The 21882-nt window shown below is 43.4% G+C and overlaps 1 long non-coding RNA gene across 1 annotated transcript; it reads right to left on the bottom strand.

The window, feature by feature from the left end:
- Window positions 1–664: 664 nt before the first annotated feature.
- Window positions 665–20945, bottom strand: LOC132823643 (uncharacterized). The gene is made up of 3 exons (XR_009645571.1): window positions 20873–20945; window positions 19144–19340; window positions 665–740 (listed from the first exon to the last, which is right to left on the bottom strand). It is a non-coding gene; the product is annotated as an uncharacterized LOC132823643 (long non-coding RNA).
- Between the last annotated feature and the right edge of the window lie 937 nt (window positions 20946–21882).

Raw genomic sequence — 21882 nt, 5'->3', positions numbered from 1 at the left:
CCAATACAAACAACCAGTAAAACGAATATCATTTACAAAATACCTTGCAATGACTGTAACAGATACGACATTGGACAAGCAGGCAGAAAACTAGCCACAAGGATCCATGAACATCAACTAGTCACAAAAGGACATGACCATCTCTCACTAGTATCCTTACATACAGACAAAGAAGGACACCACTTTGACTAGGACAACACATCCATCTGAGGTCGGGCGAAACAAAGACACGCATGAGATTTCCTAGAGGCCTGGCATTCTAACTGGAACTCCAGCAATAAACACATCAATTTGGACCCCATCTACCATTCTCTGATAAAAAGAAGCGGACATGATATCACCCACTTTAAGAAACCCAAGACACATAAATAGAAAGTGGGACAGAACCAACACTTCACCGCAGGCTCACTGATGATGTTACCTAGTATAGTGACGAAACATCTGAAAACAAACCTTCCAGCTCAGCGAGCAAACTTACAAGCATGACATATTTGTTTTAACTCTACTACTGCTGAATTATTCTAATACAACTTCTAACCATTTTGTAAGCTTTACAATTATTCACACATGTCAACTATCCCATGATGTTCTTTCCCTACGTCAAATTGATAGTTTATTATACTTAACATTCCCTTATAATGAATATGGTCAGTGATGACATTACCTTAGTCATGGACACTGAAGACTCTTCCCTTCTTAATACTTGCTTCCCAATGGGCTTCCTCCATGTCATATTCAACCTGGAGAGTATGTGAAGATTCATCAGTGAAAAATAGTGTTGAGCTGACGCTCCCTTACCCTTTTGTTAAACCTGAAGCCATAAGATTTTATGGAGTTGTTGCTATCATAGAAAAAAAATTACTTTAATTATTGGAGATTTCCATGGACTAAACATCTTTTAAAAAAGGACACTACTGACTTAAGCTGGCTGTGGTGATTACCTGACAAGCTCAGGTAATCTACATTAAATATACAAAATTGATCAGTAATTACTTACAATTACTATTTTAATCAACAGGCACCAAAACCCAGTGGGGTGTCAAGAAATTTGCATCAAATGTTTTGCTTATAATTGCATGATAACTACACATAATAAAGACAAAGAGTTGTCTATAAATATCCAGAAAAAGTGACATGGACAACAGAATTCATAAAGGAACTCTATATGAACAGCAACCGTTGGACAACAAAGGAGAGTGGAGAACATGGACTAATGACTGCAAGGATACTGAAAAATGTTCTCCCTCTCTCTTAATATCAAAAATAAGGATAGTGAAAAAAATAACATTTGGAAATAGCATTGTTTATTGAAATATCAAGAATATCTGCAAAATTCATCAACAGGGCATCAACTCGACAGATGCTTCCAATATTCTACTTTCACAACTTAAGAACTCCAAGTTCTTTGAACTGCAATGGTTTTTATCTTCAAGACTGTGTAGATGGCCTCTCTTTGTGAAATGCATGTACAGGTGAACCTCGATTATCCGAATGACACGGGCGGGGACTATTTTGTTTAGATAATCAAATGTTCGCGTAATTGAATGTTCGGATAACATAGTTTACCCATGCATCGGGACTCTGAGATCTTGTTTGGATAATCCGAAATTTGGATAATCAATGTTCCGATAACTGAGGTTGTTCTGCATTTGTTGTCATGTTTTCTTATTTTTCTTGGTTGTAATAGGCAATGAAACTTTCATTCAAAAAAACTTTGGAATTGATTCACCTTCACCTTTTGACCTGGTAAATTCAGTTTAATTGAAGTTGTTGTCATAATGATGAGGTGAACAGCCAGATGGTCTTCATAGAAATGAGTTCCCTAACTGGGGCTGTTTATCTGGTCCAATCAGTGATTCCTGGCTGACAGATATAAACAGGACATACCGCAGTTAGGCGATAGTGTGGGAGTTAAAAAAATTAATAAGGAGTGGGGGAACTGGGATTTGAGGTTTGTCCTCATGTCCCTGTTAAAAAAGAATAAACAAGACATCAGCTGCACACACATACCATGGTTGCTGGGGAAAAAATAAGCACTATCACAGTTAGGCGGTAGTGTGGGGGTTAATTTAAAAAAAACAGGACTGTCAGAGGTTACACTCACTCTGAGAACTGGCTATAAAAAAAGAAAAGAAAGAAAAAAATAAAATAAAATAAACAGGACATCACCTGCACACACACACACACCATGGGTACTGGGGAAAAAATAAGCACTACCGCAGTTAGGCAGGAGTGTGGGGACAAAAAATTTTAAAATAAAATATAATAAAATAAACAGGAGTGTCAGAAAAAAAAGAACAGGAGTGTCGTGTCTCACACCTGCACACACACAACATGGGTAAAAAAAAAGAAAAAATAAATAGGACATCCTGCTCACGCTAGGAGCTGGCTCTGAGCTTTCTGGGTCAGGGTCTTGTACAGTGCATGTGTAAATAAAGGGTGATTTAGTGACGCGATACCAACCTTCATGGAGTTATTTCAGAAATGTGATAGCGACCTGCTGAAATTAAAACTAAAAATATTTGTTGTGACTGACCAACATAGATGTTGAAAAGAGAGAGGAGCAATGACCCCTTGTCACTTGGTCACGACTAAATCCAAATTTAATGCTGAGGGCTCCCAGGGCAACTTTCACGCAACTGTATATCTTTGGTAGCATTAAACTAAAATTGAGCTTCCTCCATATCATGTTCAATCTGGAGAGTATATGAAGATTCGTCAGTGAAGAATAGGAATGAGTTGAAGCTCCCTTAACCTTTTATTAAATCTGAAGCTATAAAGTTTTATGAAGTTACTGCGATCTTGGAAAAAAAAGACTTTAAATTTTAGAGATTTACAAAGAATTAAACACCTTTTAACTCCTGACTTAAGCTGGCTGTGGTGATCAGCTGAAAAATTCAGGCAATCTACATGAAATAGATAAAATTGGTTAGTAACTAAGGTATCTTTACTTCTGGTGAGATGTTCTGGCAGGGTAGATTTGACTAGGATGGTATTTGGTTAGTATATTAGTTGGACAAATCTTGATATGAGTCATAGAAACACAGAAAATAGGATCATGAGTGAGGCCATTCGGCCCTTTGAGCTTGACATGCCATTGAATGTGATCGTGCCTGATCTGAGTCTCCAGATGGGTTCAGAGAACTTCGTTGATGCTACATTAAGTACTTAGTCAGATTTTAGGAGAAAGTGAGGATTGCAGATACTGGAGAGTCAGAATCGAAAAGCGTGGCACTGGAAAAAGCACAGCAGGTCAGGCAGCATCTGAGGAGCAGGAGAATCAATATTTCTGGCATTAGCCCTTTGTCATGAATGTGGAGGGGGGGAGGGCAAAGGGATTGAGAGGGGCGGAGATGGGGCTGGGAGAATTAGGCTATCTCAGAGGTAAGAGTTAAAAACATACCGTAGGACTAGAATGTTATGGGTATTTGGGCCATATTCCCTTTTTATAAAGATGACGTTGTTACTGTCCCAGAAGCCACTCTGTCATTGGAGAGAGATGACTGATGATGAGTTAATCGTGAGGGTCACCACGCCTCAGGCAAGGGGAGAAGTTGAGAAGGAGAATCCTTCACGGTAACCTCATGGGAATTGAACCCACACTGTTGGCATCACTCTGCATTGTATACCAGCTATCCAGCCAACTGAGCATCCCTGTTTATAAGGTAATAGTGAATTAGTCATATATTTGTGCAATCTGGCCAATTTATTGGTCATATACTTGTCATAGTGTCAGATTCAATGGATTCAAATGGTCAAGGATGGGATTATTGTCATTACTGGTTTGGAATCATTATGGAGAAAGTGAGGACTGCAGGTGCTGGAGATCAGAGTTGAGAGTGTGGTGCTGGAGAAGCACTGCAGGCCAGCCAGCATCAGAGGAGCAGGAAAATCGATGTTTCGGGCCTAAACTCTTCATCAGGAATGAGGCTTGTGGGCCAAAGGGGCTGAGAGATAAATGGCAGGGGATGCGTCTGGGGGGAAGGCAGCTGGGAATGCGATAGGTAGATGAAGGTGGGGGAGAAGGTGATAGGTCGGAGAGGAGTGTGGAGCAGGGGAGCACAAGGTAATGCCTTTACATCATTGATGCAGCAGAGGGAAAGTTCCTGCCACCCCAGGAAGTGCAAACCCTGTGCCCATGCCTCCCCCCTCACCTCCATCCAAGGCCCCAATGGATCCTTCCACATCCAACATAAACTTACCTGTACTTCCACCAATGTCATTTACTGTGTCCATTGCACCCAATGTGGTCTTCTCTTCATCGGGGAGACAGGACATCACCTTGCGGATTGTTTCAGAGAACATCTCTGGGACACCCACACCAGCCATACCCATTGCCCTGTGGCTGAACACTTCAACCCCCCTCCCCTTCCCACTCTGCCAAGGGAATGCAGGTCCTGGGCCTCCTCCACTGCCAAATCCTAACCACCTGACGCCTGGAGGAAGGACACCTCATCTTCCACCTTGGGACCCTCCAACCACATGGGATCAATGTGGATTTCACCAGTTTCCTCATTTCCCCCTCCCGCCCACCTTATCCCATCCATCCACTCCACTGTCCTCTCTGACCTATCAGCTTCTCCCCCATCTTCATCTACTATTGCAATCTCAGCTACCTTCCCACTAACCCCACCCCTCTCCCATTTATCTCTCAGCGCCCCCCTGGCCCGCAAGCCTCATTCCTGATGAAGGGCTTAGGCCAAAACGTTGATTCTCCTGCTGCAGCACACTCTTGACTGTGAATCATTACCACTAATAAAATTCCATCATGCCACCAATGGATTTATATTGATCTGGTGTGAACTTCTGGAAAATTGGACAAGTTTTAAATTACAGGTTCCTTCCTACCTGAAACTCCTCTATTCTTTTGGATTCGGGTGATCCAAAAATCCTGAATAGATGGACAAAATATCTGCCTGATTATTCTTACTTGTTAGTATATTTTCACTTCTTTGATCAGGAAACTTGGACAAACACTTGCGGTTCCTACTGTGATTTGAAATAATATGATTATGATCAGAAATTAGACTTGATACTTGGAATGAGCAGATTGTCTTATTAAAGGAAAATTAAGTCTCCAGATTAATGGTCAAGCGACAATACCCCTAAGCCACCACTTCTCCTTACATGGGACAGCCTCTTGTGAATATGTTCAGTGACTGACCACTACAGTAAACAAAGTATAAAAATAAAACGTATGGTCCATTAAGCCAGGATTTGCTCTGAGATATGATTTTTCATACTATCATCAGCTGTACCATAGCAATACTTCCAACAATGAAAAAGTGCATAACCTTCGATTCAATATAAAGGACATCCTGAATTGAGAAGATGCAGCAAATTGCTACAGCATACAATGCAATCAGCCTTATCTCAACTTGACTGGATCATCACAATAGTAACAAATCAAAATATTTTGTCTTGATTTGCCTCAGTCTTATGACTACAGATAATTTGATTCATATTTGACTAAAGATCTGATCGTGAATTCTGACTGTGTGCCTTCTGACTGTGTGCAATACAAAGCCAATTTTGTTTGAACCTTAGAAGGGTGACCCTTGTGTCTGATCCCATATCTGACAGTTAAAGATAGATAGCTCTGATCAGCATATGTTTCAATAAACATTATGTATACAAATTCCTTACGGGGATTATTGTGACCCCAGTAAGCTCTCAGATCTATAGTAGCAGTTGGTGCAAACTATTAGTTTTGATCTAAATTACATAGGGAAGAAGGCCCTTTTGGACAATAGCAAAGACTAAATAGCATCAAGTCTTCTGGCCCATGTACAATTTAGTTCTATTGAGTGGGATCTGAATATCAGGTCTATGCTATTCAACTGAATCTGCAAAGGACCAAGTGGAAGAGGTCCATAGTCATAGAATTCCTACAACGTGGAAACAGGTCATTTGGCCCAACTAGTCCACACTGAGCATCCGAAGAATACCCCACCCACACCCTTTCCCGACCCTATTATTCTACATTTACCCTGACTAACGCACCTAAGCTACATATCCCTGAATACTATGGGTAATTAAGCATGGCCAATTCACCTGACCTACACATCTTTGGACAGTGGGAGGAAATTGGACCACCCAGAGGAAACCCATGCAGACATGGGAGAATGTGCAAACTCCACACGGAGTCACCCGAGGCTGGAATCGGACACTGGTCCCTGGCGCTGTGAGGCTGCAGTGTTAACCACTGAGCCACCATGCCACCCAAAGTCTGAACGGACTTTTTTTCATCTTGGAAATGCCCTTCTGCCTTGCATTCTTTGTCCAGTCACCAGTCATGAGCAGGGCAGATGCCAGTGTTCCTCCAGGTGTACAGCAAGCTCTTCAAGATAACGTGACCACAAGGCATGCTGGTCATACAATGGAAGCCTGGTGATGGAACATTCTGCTGGCATGTGGTAAGATGTGCCATAGGTACGACATGAGACTCGCCATTGGGACAACAGTGGCAATTACAGTGGTCTGTTTAGCAAGATTCAGCAAGATAAGCTTCCTTGTCCTCATGTTTCACTCCAACAAACTTAATACGACTGACATTTAGCCAAAAAAATGTAAAATTGAACCAATTTGACCATGAGAAAGGTAATTATTTCCACAAGCGACACAGACAATATCTTCAACTAAAAGAATCTTTACAGAAAATTAGCTCTGCCTTCTTTGATCGTGTTTGCCTTTGAGGTTTGATGTAGTTCTGTTTCCTTAATTATATCTGTCAGATTGTTCATATCATCAGCCCGTGGTTGTTTACCCATGGAACATGATAGCCAGCTACCCTCATTAGCATGTGCAATTATCAAATCATAAATATATTCCATTGATGTTTTATGCAAACATTGGAAGCTTAAGAGCAAAGGTTTAGATTAGTAATCAAACATTTGAAGCTCTAACACTATCATATCCCAACACATGGGCTTAAGGTAGCATGTTAACACTAACATTATCAGTACTGCACAAAGGCTACTCGACTTTGTCAAAACTTCTGCATTCACATAAAGCAAAGTTAGAGTGAAAAAGCAAATGCTGGAAATCCGAAATAAAAATACTAAATATGGAAAATGTACAGCAGCTTCAGCAGTGCCCATTTATAAGATTCAAAAAATATATAAATATTTCAGCTCTGATCTGGAGAAGAGAGTTGCTGTTAATTCCAACATTTTGAGATTTGACCTAGAAACCAGTGGTAGGCCTCAAGCTGTTTGCAAGTGTCTAATGTGCATGAGAAAGCCACAAACGTCCTTATCAGATGGTGCATATCAAAAGCAAAGATACAGGAGGCTTATCTGATTGAAATTTGATTCGCTTTGGGATGCCACTGGTTTATTGTTTAACATTTGGAATACCCTTAAGAATACTGTAAACTTTTTGTGTCAAGTACTTCATCTTCCAGGATATTAGGTCATATTTCTGGCAAGGTCAGAATTCATTATTCACCCTGACTGCTCTTTATCTGTTTGGGCGCTGTGATGTTTCAAGATTAGAGTGGTGCTGGAAAAGCACAGTAGGTCAGGCAGCATCTGTGGTGCAGGAAAATCGACATTTCGGGCAAAAGCCCTTCATCAGGAATGAGGCAGGGAGCCTCCGGGGTAGAGAGATAACTGGGAGGGAGGATGGGGCTGGGGAGAAGGGAGCTGTGCCAAGGTTTAATCCTAATGTAAAATATAATAACTTAACTTACGCACCCCTCAACTCACTGCTCTCCATGTGCCTGTCCAGCAGTCGCTCAAATGTCCCTAATGACTCTGCTTCCACCACCACCTTATGGAGAATGGTTGAAAAAGCTCGGACTTTTCTCTCTGGAGAGAAGGAGGAAGAGAGGAGACCTGATCGAGGGGCAACACGGTGGCACAGTGGTTAGCACTGCTGCCTCACAGCTCCAGAGACCTGGGTTCAATTCCCGCCTCAGGCGACTGACTGTGTGGAGTTTGCACATTCTCCCCGTGTCTGCGTGGGTTTCCTCCGGGTGCTCCGGTTTCCACCCACAGTCCAAAGATGTGCGGGTCAGGTGAATTGGCCATGCTAAATTGCCTGTAGGTAAGGGGTAAATGTAGGGGTATGGGTGGGTTGCGCTTCGGCGGGTCGGTGTGGACTTGTTGGGCCGAAGGGCCTGTTTCCACACTGTAAGTAATCTAATCTAATCAAAAACCGCTGGCAACCCATTCCATGCATACACAACTCTCTGCGTAAAGAACCTACCTCTGACGTCTCCTGTACACCTTTCCCCTAATATCTTAAAACTATGACCCCTCATACCCGTCAATCCTGCCTTGGGGAAAAGTATCTGGCTATTGACTCTATCTATTCCTCTCATTATCTTGTATACCTCGATCAGGTCTCCTCTCTTCCTCCTTCTCTCCAGAGAGAAAAGTCCGAGCTTTTTCAACCATTCTCCATAAGGCAAGCCCTCCAGTCCAGGCAGCATCCTGGTAAACCTTCTTTGCGCCCTCTCCAAAGCCTCTGTATCTTTCCTATAGTAGGGCGACCAGAACTGAACACAATATTCCAAGTGTGGTCTCACCAGGGACTTGTAGAGCTGGAGCAAAACCTCGCGGCTCTTAAACTCGATCCCCCTGTTAATGAAAGCCAAAACACCATATGCTTTCTTAACAACCCTATCCACTTGGGTGGCAACTTTGAGGGATCTATGTACTTGCACACCAAGATCCCTCTGTTCCTCCACACTGCCAAAAATCCTGTCTTTAATCCTATATTCAGCATTCAAGTTCGACCTTCCAAAATGCATCACTTCATCTTTATCCAGGTTGAACTCCATCTGCATTTCTCAGCTCAGCCCTGCATCCTGCCTATGTCGCGCTGGAGCCTGCAGTAGCTCTCTATACTATCGACGTTACCTCCAATATTTGTGTCATCTGCAAATTCATTAACCCACCCCTCAATCTCCTCATCCAAGTCATTTATAAAAACTACAAAGAGCAGAGTCCCAAGAACAGAGCCCTGCGGGACCCCACTCAACACTGACCTCCAGGCAGAATACTTTCCATCCACAAGCACTCTGTCTTCTGTCAGCCAGCCAATTCTGAATCCAGACAGCCAAATCCCATTGTATCCCATACTCCCTTATTTTATGAATGAGCCTACCATGAGGAACCTTATCAAATGCCTTGCTGAAGTCCATATGCATCATATCCACTACTCGATCTTCGTCGACCTGTCTTGTCACCTCCTCGAAGAACTCAATAAGATTTGTGAGGCATGACCTGCTCCTCACAAAGCCATGCTGACTGCCTTTAATCATGCTATGCTTTGCCAAATAGTTACAGATCCTATCCCTCAGAATTCTTTCCAAAACCTTACTGACCACAGATGTAAGACTGACTGATCTGTATTACTCTTCTTGAAAAGAGGAACAGCAGTCGCCTCTTTCCAATCCTCAGTACGACTCCCATAGAGAGTGAGGGGGCAAAGATCTTTGCCAGCGGCTTAGCAACCTTTTTTCTCGCTTCCCGGAACAGCCTAGGATCAATCTGGTCTGGCCGTGGGGACTTATCAATCTTAATGTTTTCCAAAATTTCCAGCACATCAACTTCATCAATCTTGATCTGGTCAAGCCTGTATCCCAGCTCCTCAAAGTTCTCATTCACAACAAGATCCCTTTCCTTAGAGAAAACTGAAGCAAGATATTCATTTAGGGCTTCCCCTATCTGCTCAGATTTCATGCACAAGTTCCCTATGCTATCCCAGACCGGTCCTACCTTCTCCCTGATCATTCTCTTATTCCTCACGTGTGAGTAAAATGCCTTTGGGTTCTCCCTAATCCTATTTGCCAAATCTTTTTCGTGCCCCCTCCTGCCTCTCCTCAGTCCAATTCTGAGCTCCTTTCTAGCAAGCCTGTAATCCTCTAAAGCTGTACTAGATCCTTGCTTCCTCCACCTTATGTAAGTTGTCCTCTTCGTTTTGACGAGAAGCTCTTCTGTTCTCGTCATCCAAGGTTCCTTAATCTTACCCCTTCTTACCTGTCTCAGAGGAACAAATCCGTGCATCACTCGCAACAACTGCTCCTTAAATAGTCTGCACATATCTGCTGTGCCCTTTCTGTGGAACAATTGCTCCCAGTCTGTACTTCCCAACTCCTGTCTGATAACGTCATAATTTCCTTTTCCCCAAATAAATATCTTCCCTCAGTAACTGCTCCTTTCCCTCTCTAAGGCTATGTTAAATGTTAGGCAGTTGTGATCACTGTCACTAATGTGTTCTCCCACTGTGAAATCTGACACCTGTCCTGGCTCATTGCCGAGCACCAAATCCAAAACGGCCTCTCCTCTCGTCAGTCTGTTTACATACTGAGTAAGGAAACCCTCCTGAACGCATCTAACAAAAACATTTCCATCCAAACCATCTGCACTTAGGAGGTTCCAGTCAATATTGGGAAAGTTGAAATCACCCATAACTATAACCCTGCCAGCTCTGCATTTTTCCAGAATCTGCTCGCTTATGCGTTCTTCAACCTCCCTACTGTTATTAGGTGGTCTGTAGAAAACCCCAATGAAATGGCTGTTCCCTTGCTGTTCCTGACTTCCACCCATACTGACTCAGCAGACAGACCTTCCTCAACAACCTTCATTTCTGGAGCTGTGTTGCACTCTCTGATTAGCAATGCTACACCCCCACCTCGTTTTCCACCCTCCCTGTTGTTTTTAAATGTTCTAAACCCTGAAACATTAAACAACCATTCCTGCCCCCGTGAAACCCCCATCTCCGTTATGGTCACAACATCGTATCTCCAAGTACTGATCCAAACTCTAAGTTTGTCACTCTTACTTCTGACACTCCTTGCATTGGAGCAGACACGCTTCAACCAATCCCTGTGTTTCATCACATGAGAAACCTTCCCGATAGATTCATTCCATCCAGTCACTACCCCATCTGCAAGTGTCCCCCTCTCAGATATGTGGGTCTGATTCCCAACCCCCTGCCAATCCAATTTAAACCCTCCCAAATCACATGAGCAAATCTCCCACCCAGGACATTTGTGCCCCTCCAGTTCAGGGTGCAACCCATCCTTCGTGTACAGGTCCCACCTTCCCCAAAAGGTATCCCAATGGTTTAGGTATCTGAAGCACTCCCTCTTGCACCAGCCTTGCAGCCAGTTGTTAAGCTGCATTTGCTGACTGTTCCTCACCTCACTATCTCGTGGCACCGGTAGCAAACCTGAGATACTACTCTACTCGTCCTGCTCTTCAGCTTCCAACCTAACTCTCTGTGGTCACTTTTCAGATCCTCAATCCCTTTCCTGGCTATATCATTAGTGTCTATATATACCACAATTTCTGGCTGTTCATCGTCTCCCTTCAGAATCCTGTAAACCCAATCAGCAACAAATCAGACCCTGGCACCAGGGAGGCAACATATTTTCCAGGAGTCCCGTTCATGACCACAAAATCTCTTGTCAATCCGTCTAACTATTGAGTCCCCTAACACCAGTGATTTTCTATTCTCCTCCCTTCCCTTCTGAGCCACAGTGCCAGGCTCAGTGCCAGAGACCTGACAACTATGGCTTTCCCCTGGTAGTCCATCCCCACCAGCAGATTCCAAAATGGTATACTTATTACTGAGAGGAACGGCCACAGGTGATCCCTGCTCTGACCGTCGGTTCCCTTTCCTCTGCCTGACAGTAATCCGGCTGTCCTTATCCTGTGTCTGGAAGTGACCACCATCCTGTACATCCTCTCAATTTCTCCCTCAGCCTCCTGGATGATCTGAAGTTCATCCAGCTCCAGCTCCAGTTCCCTAACTTGGTTTTTGAGGAGCTGGAGCTGGACTACATCACGCAGATGTAGTCGGCAGAGACATGTGAAGTGTCTCTTACTCGCCACATCCTGCATTAGGAACATGCAACTGTCCTAACATCAATATCCCACTACTCTGAAAGCCCACACAGGACTAAACAAAGGAAGGGAAGAAAGAATGTGAGAAACCTGAAAACTTACCGAATTTACAGAGTCTTAGTAAGGTTAGAGGAGGTTGGTGGGAGGGAGGCCCTATAGTGAAGGGTCTTGGGTTTAGATCTTAAAAACTTCCCAGAAGTCCTTTGCTCCTCCCTCCCACCTCTCAGCAAATGGAAGCTCCTGAGGTAAGTGTTCTAAACCTTCCCAGAAGAGTGCAATGGGTGGATGGAGGTGGAGGTGAAGGTAATAGGTCAGAGAGGCTCCCTGCTTCATTCCTGATGAAGGGCCTTTGCCTGAAACGTTGATTTTCCCACTCCTCAGATGCTGCCTGACCTGCTGTGCTTTTCCAGCAATACTCTAATCTTGACTTTGATCTCCAGCATCTGCAGTCCTCACTTTCACTCGCTGAGATGTTTCTGCTCAGTGGTAAGCCCCACTCTTCATTCTCTATTCCCACCTGCACCTACCTCTCTGGGATGCTGATGAGGGATTTGATATTGATAAATATCATTGAATGTCTAGGAGAGTCATTAAACTCTCTCTAGTTGGAAGTGGTACTTATGGGACATCAGTGTGACTGGTCAGTTTGCTGGGGTCTTGATTCATGTGAGCACAGACGCTTTCATTATCTCAGGAGTTGTGAATATGCAATCCTTAGTATCAACATTGTGATGGAAAAATGCCATTAATTGAGCAACTAAAGTTAGGCCCAAGAGACTTGACCTAAAGAGCTCCTTCAGTGTATCCAGCAGCTGAAATGATATTCTTCTAACAACTATAACCTTATTCATTTGTGTTAAATATGACACCAACCTGCAAAGAGTTTTCAATTTACATCAGTTTTATTCTGACTCTATGGTGCCACATTTTGTCAAATGCTGCCAAGGTGTCATGGGCAGTCAATTGCAGCTTGCCTCTGGAATTCAACTCTTCTGTTCTTACTTGGAATAATGAGATCAGGAGCTGATTACATGGCAGAAACCAAAAGAAGCATCAAACAGGAAGTTATTGTTGAATAAATGCCTCTTGATTGCACTGACAATGACAGCTACCATTAACTTGTTAATAAAACAAGTTGGTGGAGATCTGAAACAAAGACAGAAATTTCTCCAGAGAACCTACATTCTGAGCCCAAGCTTCCCATTGACTGCCATTTCAACAGACCACTGTGTTCCCACCCCAACATCTCTGTCACAGGCCCACTGCAATATCCCAATGAGCCTCAGCTCAAGTTCAAAGAACAGCATCTCATTTTCCACTTGAACAACACTGTGGCCTCTAGGACTCAACATCGAGTTCAATAACTTTAGAGTTTGATTCCATGCTTCCACGGTTTACCAATTCCCACACCCAGTCCTGTTATGACATTGATTGTTTTCAGCACAGCCTATGCATTCGCTCCTACTCTCATTATCAATTAGTCAGCTTCACTTCTGTCCTGGCCTCTCAAACTTGTTGTTTGAGAGGAGATTAATGGAGTTGTTCTTAACCTAATTGTATTAGCCCTTTTTTGTGGATAGAATATTCCTGGGCTGTTTTCCACTTTGTTAGGTTAATGCCATGTTGAGTAGTTGTCACTATTGGGTAGCTGCCAATCTTGTAGCTATTGGAAGCAGATTGGCTGAGGTACAACTCATTCTGGAACAGAAACCTTCAGCACAGTAGCTGGGATGCTATTGAGAAAGGCAGCCTCTACTGCATCAGACTAATTCTCGATATGAGATGGATTGCACCAAATTGGCAGAAGACTTGTATCCGTGATGGTGAGGGCCCCATAGAAGGCCAAGTTAAATCATTCACTTGGCAAATCTGACAGAAGATGGCTGTAACTGCTTTGACAGTGCCTTTACACTTACGTTGGCTTCTGCCACTGTTGAGAATGATTTCATTAAGCCACTGTTTAATTGTCCATTGATCTGGTCCATTGGCTGTTGGAATCACCTGGTCACTTCTGTAGTATATTGCTTCAGCTGTTCATCGTGCACATAGTCCTGCATGTGTTAATGGTTCAGCTTTTCTGAGTTGACAGATACTCAAGGAATGCCCTCCTAAGAGTCTTGAATGAACCAAGGTTATTTTCTTTGCTTTTTGATAGTAGTATCATGAGGAGCATGCCAGGCCATGAAAACCATAGGCAACGGTGGAGTAGAATTCTCCTGACAGCACCTCCTGGATGGAGAAAGTGAGGACTGCAGATGCTGGAGATCAGAGCTGAAAATGCGTTGCTGGAAAAGCGCAGCAGGTCAGGCAGCATCCAAGGAGTAGGAGCTGCGCCTTTCCAGCAACACATTTTTAGCACCTCCTGGATGCCCAATTTTGACCTGCAAGATCTGCAGTGAATCCGTCATCCAATTAGCAAATCGGCAGTCCCATACAACACAAGAGAGGAGACCATTTAAGACTGAGGCAAGGAAAAGATTTCTTCACTCAAAGGTTAGTGAACCCTTGAAATTCTCTTCCGTCGAAGGCTATGAAGACCAAGTGTTAAATATAGAACATAGAATATAGAACGTTACAGCACAGTATAGGCCATTCGGCCCTCGAAGTTGTGCCAACCTGCGAAATTAATATGATGTCCATCTAACCTACACCATTCCATTATTGTCCACATGAATGTCCAATTACCATTTAAATGCCCTTAACATTGGCGAGTCTACTACTGTTGCAGGCAGGCCATTCCACACCCCTAGTACTCTCTGAGTAAAGAAACTACCCCTAATATCTGTCCTAAATCTATCACCCGTCAATCTAAAGCTGTGTCCCATCATGTTAGCCTTCAGCATCTGAGGGAAATAGCTCTCACTGTCCACTCTATCTAACCTCTGGTTATCTTATATGTCTCGATTAAGTCACCTCTCAACTCCCTTTTCTCCAACAAAAACAGCCGCACTTCCTTCAGCCTTTCCTCATAAGACCTTCCTTACATACCAGGCAGCATCCTAGTAAATATCCTCTGAACCCTCTCCAAAGCTTCCATATCCTTCCTATAATGCAGTGACCAGAAATGTATGCAATACTCCAAGTGCGGCCTTACCAGTGTCCTGTACAGCTGAAACGTGACCTCGTGGCTCTGAAACTCAATCCCCCTATCAATAAACATGAACACACCATATGTCTTCTTAACAATCCTATTAACCTGGGTGTCAACTTTCAGGGATTTATGCACCTGGACACCAAGATCTCTCTGTTCATCTATACTGCCAAGAATTTTACCATTAGCCCAGTACTCTGCATTCCTGTTACTTCTTCCGAAGTGAACTACCTCACACTTTTCCGCATTAAACTCCATTTGCCACTTCTCAGCCCAGCTCTGCATCTTATTTATGTCCCTCTGTAACCCACAACATCCTTCGGCACTATCCAAAACTCTGCCTGCCTTAGTGTCACATATATTCAAGCAAGAGATTTTTTTAGATGTTGAAGCATCAAAGAATATGGGGCACGAGATAGAGAAACAGCCACAATCGTATTGACTGGCAGAGTAGGCTTGGAGGCCAAACAGCTAAGTTGTGCTATTAGTTTCTATACCTTTAGTGTAAACGTGGGATTTTAGCTTCACAAACACTGTACAGTGGTCTTTCTTATCAATACTGACTCAACAGCTAGATTGATGAGGATGAGGACAAATAGGTTTTTACTTTACCGTGTTGCTCTCACCACTTGCTGCAAGCCAGTCCAGCAGAGGCTCTTCAGGTCTAGACAGTAATCAGTGGGTGCTATCAAACCCCTCTTAGTGATGGTCACTAGAGTTTCCCAACAAGTGTACATTCTGTGACATGCATAATTTTACCTTTTTTTTCTAACCAACCTGTTCAAAGATGTTATCACACACCAATGGTGTAGGTGGGATCTGAACCTGGTCCTCCCAGTCCAAGGGTAGAAACACTACAACCACACCACAGGAAAGCTGACAATTTGCCCTATTGATTATTGCTCTGAACAGCAGGTCCTGAACCTACACAGGTGCTGATTAATATAAATGCAAATTCCGTCAGTGTCTTAATTGTAACTTTTCGAGCAATTGAAGAATTCAAAGCCAATCCAAACAAAAGAACACTAACATTTTGAATGAAGTGAAGCTGTAGCCAAAGGGAATTCTTTGTAAAGTAGCTCGATACATGAACTTAATTGTTTTATTCATGAATCAATATGTGAGCAAAACACAGAGGGACATGAGGAGTACTTAGCAATCTCAAAATGACAGTGAGATGGAGAGGAAGCGATGAGATGATTTCCAATCATAGGTGCTTACGTAATTATAATAACCAGGTTAGCATGACATTTTCTTCCACTGAGAAGAAAAGGTATATGATACCGTTCTCGCCTTACAGGGCCCGTGGAAAGTAGGCAACAGCCTGAGACCTTAAAGGAATTAAACTGTATCTGGGTGGTGAGGGATAGACTTACATATGAACTAATTATAACCTGTATCCATGGTGTTTACTGTACACCAGAAGCTCAACCCACTACAGCAACTAAAGTAGGGCAAAGACTCAGTTACTGCTGAATCCTCAAAACTTCTTCAACACCTACAAGCTCAACATAGCAATGTGACGGAACATTCAATACTTACCTGGATGGGGTAACAACACACTCAGTACTCAATGCTTTCCAGTGTGGAGCTGTTCAATTACAGTCATGGGGTTATTGAGCTGTATAGCATGGAAACAGAGCCTTTAGTCCAACTCATCCATGCCGAGCAGATATCCCAAATTAATCTAGTCTATTTGCCACCATTTGGCCTGTATCCCTCCAAACCCTTCCTATTCATATGTCCAGATTAGAGTGGTGCTGGAAAAGCACAGCAGGTCAGGCAGCATCCGAGGAACAGGAAAATCGACGTTTCAGGCAAACGTCCTTCATCAGGAATATAGGCAGGGTGATGCAGAGTGGATAGATAAATGAGAGGGGAGTGGGAGTGGGGAGAAAGTAGCATAGAGTACATTAGGTGAATGGGGGTGGGGATGGAGGTGATAGGTCAGAGAGGAGGGTGGGGGAAGGTAGCAAAGAGTACAATGGGTGAATGGGGGTGGGGATGGAGGTGATAGGTCAGAGAAAAGGGTGGAGTGGATAGGTGGAAAGGAAGTTAAGCAGGTAGGACAGGTCATGAGGGCAGTGCTGAGCTGGAAGGCTGGAGCTAGGGTGAGGTGGGGGAAAGGGAAATGAGGAAACTGGTAAAATCCACTTTGATGCCCTGGGGTTGAAGTGTTCCGAGGTGGAAGATGAGGCGTTCTTCCTCCAGGTATCGGGTGGTGAGGGAGCGGCGGTGAAGGAGGCCCAGGACCTGCATGTCCTCGGCAGAGTGGGAGGGTGAGTTGAAATTTTGGGCCAGAGGGCGGTGGGGTTTATTGGTGCGAGTGTCCCAGAGATGTTCCCTGAAGCACTCTGCTAGGAGGCGTCCAGTCTCCCCAATGTAGAGGAGCAATGGACACAATAAATGATATTGGTGGATGTGCAGGTAAAACTTTGATGGATGTGGGAGGCTCCTTTGGGACCTTGGATGAAGGTGAGGGAGGAGGTGTGGGCACGGACTTTGCAATCTTGGTTTTGTAGTCCTTGCTACTTTCCCCCACTCTCCTCTCTGACCTATCACTCCATCCCCACCCCTATTCACCTATTGTACTCTATGCTACTTTCTCCCCACCCCCATCCCCGTCTCATTTATCTCTCCAATCTGCAAAGCACGCTGTCTCTATTCCTGATGAAGGGCTTTGGCCCAAAACATCGATTTTCCTGATCTTCGGATGCTGCCTGACCTGCTGTGCTTTTCCAGCACCACTTAAATCTAGACTCTGATTTCCAGCATCTGCTGTCCTTGTTTTTACATAGTTTTTTTCCTTCCTATTCATGTATCCATCCAGATGCCTTTTAAATATTAAAAATCACACAACACCAGGTTAAAGTCCAACAGGGTTATTCAGAAGCACTAGCTTTCAGAGCACTGCTCCTTCATCAGGTGCCTGTGGAATATAAGATCATAAGACCCAGAATTTACAGCAAAAGTAATATAACCACCTGATGAAGGAGGAGAAAGTGAGGACTGCAGATGCTGGAGATCAGAGCTGAAAAATGTGTTGCTGGAAAAGCGCAGTAGGTCAGGCAGCATCAAAGGAGCAGGAGAATCGACATTTCGGGCTTATGCATAAGCCCGAAACGTCAATTCTCCTGCTCTTTTGATGCTGCCTGACCTGCTGCGCTTTTCCAGCAACACATTTTTCAGCTCTGATCTCCAGCATCTGCAGTCCTCACTTTCTCCTAGTTGATTTTAACCTACTGTGAATCCTCTTGCAAGGATGCCTTCCTTGAAGAAGCTCTCTTCCTCCACCCTCCTCATTCCTGAAGAAGGGCTTATGCCTGAAACGTCGATTCTCCTGCTCCTTTGATGCTGCCTGACCTGATGTAGGAGTGGTGCTCTGAAAGCTAGTGCTTCCAAATAAGCCTGTTGGATTATAACCTGGTGTTGTGTTATTTTTAACTTTGTACACTGCAGTCCAACACCGGCACCTCCACATCATACCTTTTTAATGCTGTAATTGTACCAGCCTTTATCACTTCCTCTGGCAGCTCATTCCGTACACCCATCACTCTGCGTGAAAAGGTTGCACCTTAGGTCCCTTTGAAATTTTTCCCCTCTCACCTTAAACCTATGCCTCCTAGTTCTGGACTCCTCTACCCTGGGAAAAAGACTTTAGCAATTCACCCTACATATGTCCCTCATAATTTTATAAATGTTTATAAAGTCACCCCTCAGCTTCCAATACTAAAGGGAAAATAGCCCCAGACTATTCAGTCTTTCCCTATAGTTCAAACCTTCTAACCGTGGCAACATCCTCGTAAATCTTTTCTGCACCTTTTACAAGTTTCACAGCATCTTTCCTTTAACAGGCAGACCTGAATTGAGCGCAGAATTCCAAAATTAGCTTAACCGATTGATTGACATAAAAACCAACTTTTTCCTAGCAGCTTCTTTCTTACAATCAACAAACATAAAAACATTTTCTTAGCTACCACCTGTTCTGAAGAAGGGTCACTGGACCCAAAACATTAACTCTGACTTCTCTCCACAGATGCTGCCAGACTTGCTGAGTTTTTCCAGCAATTTCTATTTTTGTTTACAATTGATTGACACCTCTGTCACTGGACACAACATACATTCTCTCCATCACCCGCACGCTGAGGCTGCAGTATACATGATCCACCATAAACACCAATGATAACTCACCTTAGAAGTCACTTCTGTCTGATTTCAGCCAATCAGCAATAAAAAGGAACAGCATTCTTGCAGGGATAGTCATCACTTCCTGGTTCCTCTTCCTACCACGCACCATCATGACTTGGACGTGTATCTCTGTTCCTTTTGCCATTAGTGGGCCAATCCGCAGGAATTCTTGACTTTATGGGAACATTAGCACCACATGACTGACACTGTTTTAAGAAAAAACATTCACCACCCCTTTCCCAGGGCAACAAGTAATTGGCAATAAACGTGACCTTGACAGTATTGCAGTCAGCCTGAAAACATGGAAGTTATCTTGTAAATTTTTATATGTCAGCTTTTGATTGAAAGTTCAGCTGAAAACGACGATTAAATTTACAAGAGAAAATACGTGTCCAGCAATGTTGGCAATATGAAATAACAGATGGACCAACAATTGAAATCTAATGGCTTGGCTGGGGAAAGAAACAGATCATTTCCTCTTCATAATGACATCATAATAATAAATTAATCTTAACATTTTCCATGATTTGAAATTTATAAAGAAAATTGTTTCAATTTTAAAATCTAGAACAGCAGTGACAATCTTTCTTCATCATGAGCATTTTTTTTCCAAATGGAGTAGCCCCTTTCACTTGATTGAAACAAATCAGACACCATCCTCCATATTTGGCTGCCACAAACAGGAATTATTTATGGAGTATCAGACATTCAACTATGCTCCGCAGATCATAAAACATTGGTACACAGAAGTAGAAAATTTATCTAGCTTGGATGGAGAAGCATTCGCGGTTGCTTGAGGAGAATAAGGATTGAAGGATACAAGGATTCTGGTTGTGTTTTTCCAATCTGCCTTAGATATGGAGTTGTGACAGAAGATTGGATGTTTACAAATATTACCCTGCACTCTAACAAAGGAGGCAGTGACCATTGTGGTATTATTGCTGGACTGCTAATTCAGAGACCCAGGTAACTGTGAATCTTGACAGGGTTCAAAAAAGATGATGCCAAGGTTGGAGAGTTTGAGCTGCAAGGAGAGGCTGCATAGGCTGGGATTGAGTGGGTGACCTTATAGAGGTTTATAAAATCATGAGGCGCATGGATAGGGTAAATAGACAAGGTCTTTTCCCTGTGGTGGGGGAACTCGAGGGCATAGGTTGAAGGTGAGAGGGAAATGATTTGAAAGGCATGTAAGGGCAACTATTCATACAGAAGATGGTGAGTGTATGGAAAGAGCTGCCAGAAGAAGTGGTGGAGGCTGGTACAATTCCAACATTTAAATGGCATCTGGATGGGTATATGAATGGGAAGAGTTTAGTGGAATATGGGTCAAGTGCTGACAAAACGGACTAGATTAATTTAGGATATCTGATAGGCATGGGCAAATTGGACTGAAGTGTCCGTTTCTGTGCTGTGCATCTCTGACTCTATGATTCCAATATTCTGGGAGCTGGGTTCAAATCCCACCATGGCAGATGGGGGAAATTTGAAATCAATAAAAAAATGAGTCTAATGATAACGATGAATCCACTGTTGATTGTCAGAAAAAGAACATCTGATTCACTAATGTCATTCCTGAAAGGAAACTGCCATTTTTACATGGCCTGGCATATACGTGACTTTAGACCCACGGCAATGTGGTTGATGCTGAACTGCCCTCTGGGTAATTAGAGATGGGCAATAAATGCTGGTCTAGCCAGTGACACCCTCATCCCATGAATGAATGAAAGGATACATGCAATCAGTTTAACATCAGTTGTGGAGAAACATTCAGAGAATAATTGTCAATTACTGTGGCTTATCTTCTCTCTTGGATTGTCCTGAAATTACAAACCACCTGGGAGAAAAAAATAATTGCAGAACATTAATAACACTTGTGAGCATCTGCGTTTTCCTTACAACCTTTTCATTTATTTATTGGAGGCATGAGAAATGACTGACTTCAGTTGCAGAAAATCACCCTATCAGTTATCAGATAATGAAGTGTTGAATTCCGAGGATGGTCATGGTGGGTGACCAATGCTGGGAGTGTGGTGACAGGTTGATTGAAGGTGGCAAGCATCTAATTAAACCTGCAGGAATGCATCAAACGAGAGGTGGCACGCCTGGGAATTTTGTGTGTAGTGATCGGGGGAAAAAAAAATTTAATTTCAATGTTCAAATATTATCAGGAGTAAGAGGAGATTAAGGAGAGTGGGGCGATCTATTTTGGAGTGTTGTGAATCATATATCCCCATGAAATGTTGAGGATTATTTTTATTTCTTGGGCTTCACTGGCAAGGCCAGTGTTTGTTGCTTATCCCCAATTACTTTACTGAGGCATTTCAGCGTCAATATTATTATTATTATTATGAATTTGGAGTCACATGGAGAACAAATCAGGTAGATGCAGCAGATTTCCTGCCTTAAACTAGGTATTGGTGACCAGATGGGTTTTTAGAATAACTGCTGTTCACTATTATGAGGTGAGCTTTAAATGCCCCGGCCGACCCATTGTCTCAGCCTGCTCCTGCCCCACCGAACTCATCTCCCAATACCTCGACACGGTCCTGTCCCCTTTAGTCCAAGAACTCCCCACCTACGTTCGGGACACCACCCACGCCCTCCACCTCCTCCAGGATTTTCGCTTCCCCGGTCCCCAACGCCTTATTTTCACTATGGACATCCAGTCCCTGTACACCTCCATCCCCCATCACGAAGGACTCAAAGCCCTCCGCTTCTTCCTTTCCCGCCGCACTAACCAGT

Source organism: Hemiscyllium ocellatum, chromosome 17 (assembly GCF_020745735.1).
Source record: "Hemiscyllium ocellatum isolate sHemOce1 chromosome 17, sHemOce1.pat.X.cur, whole genome shotgun sequence".
In the NCBI taxonomy this organism is placed as follows: Eukaryota; Metazoa; Chordata; class Chondrichthyes; order Orectolobiformes; family Hemiscylliidae; genus Hemiscyllium; species Hemiscyllium ocellatum.
This window is presented reverse-complemented; position numbering and strand designations above follow the sequence as displayed.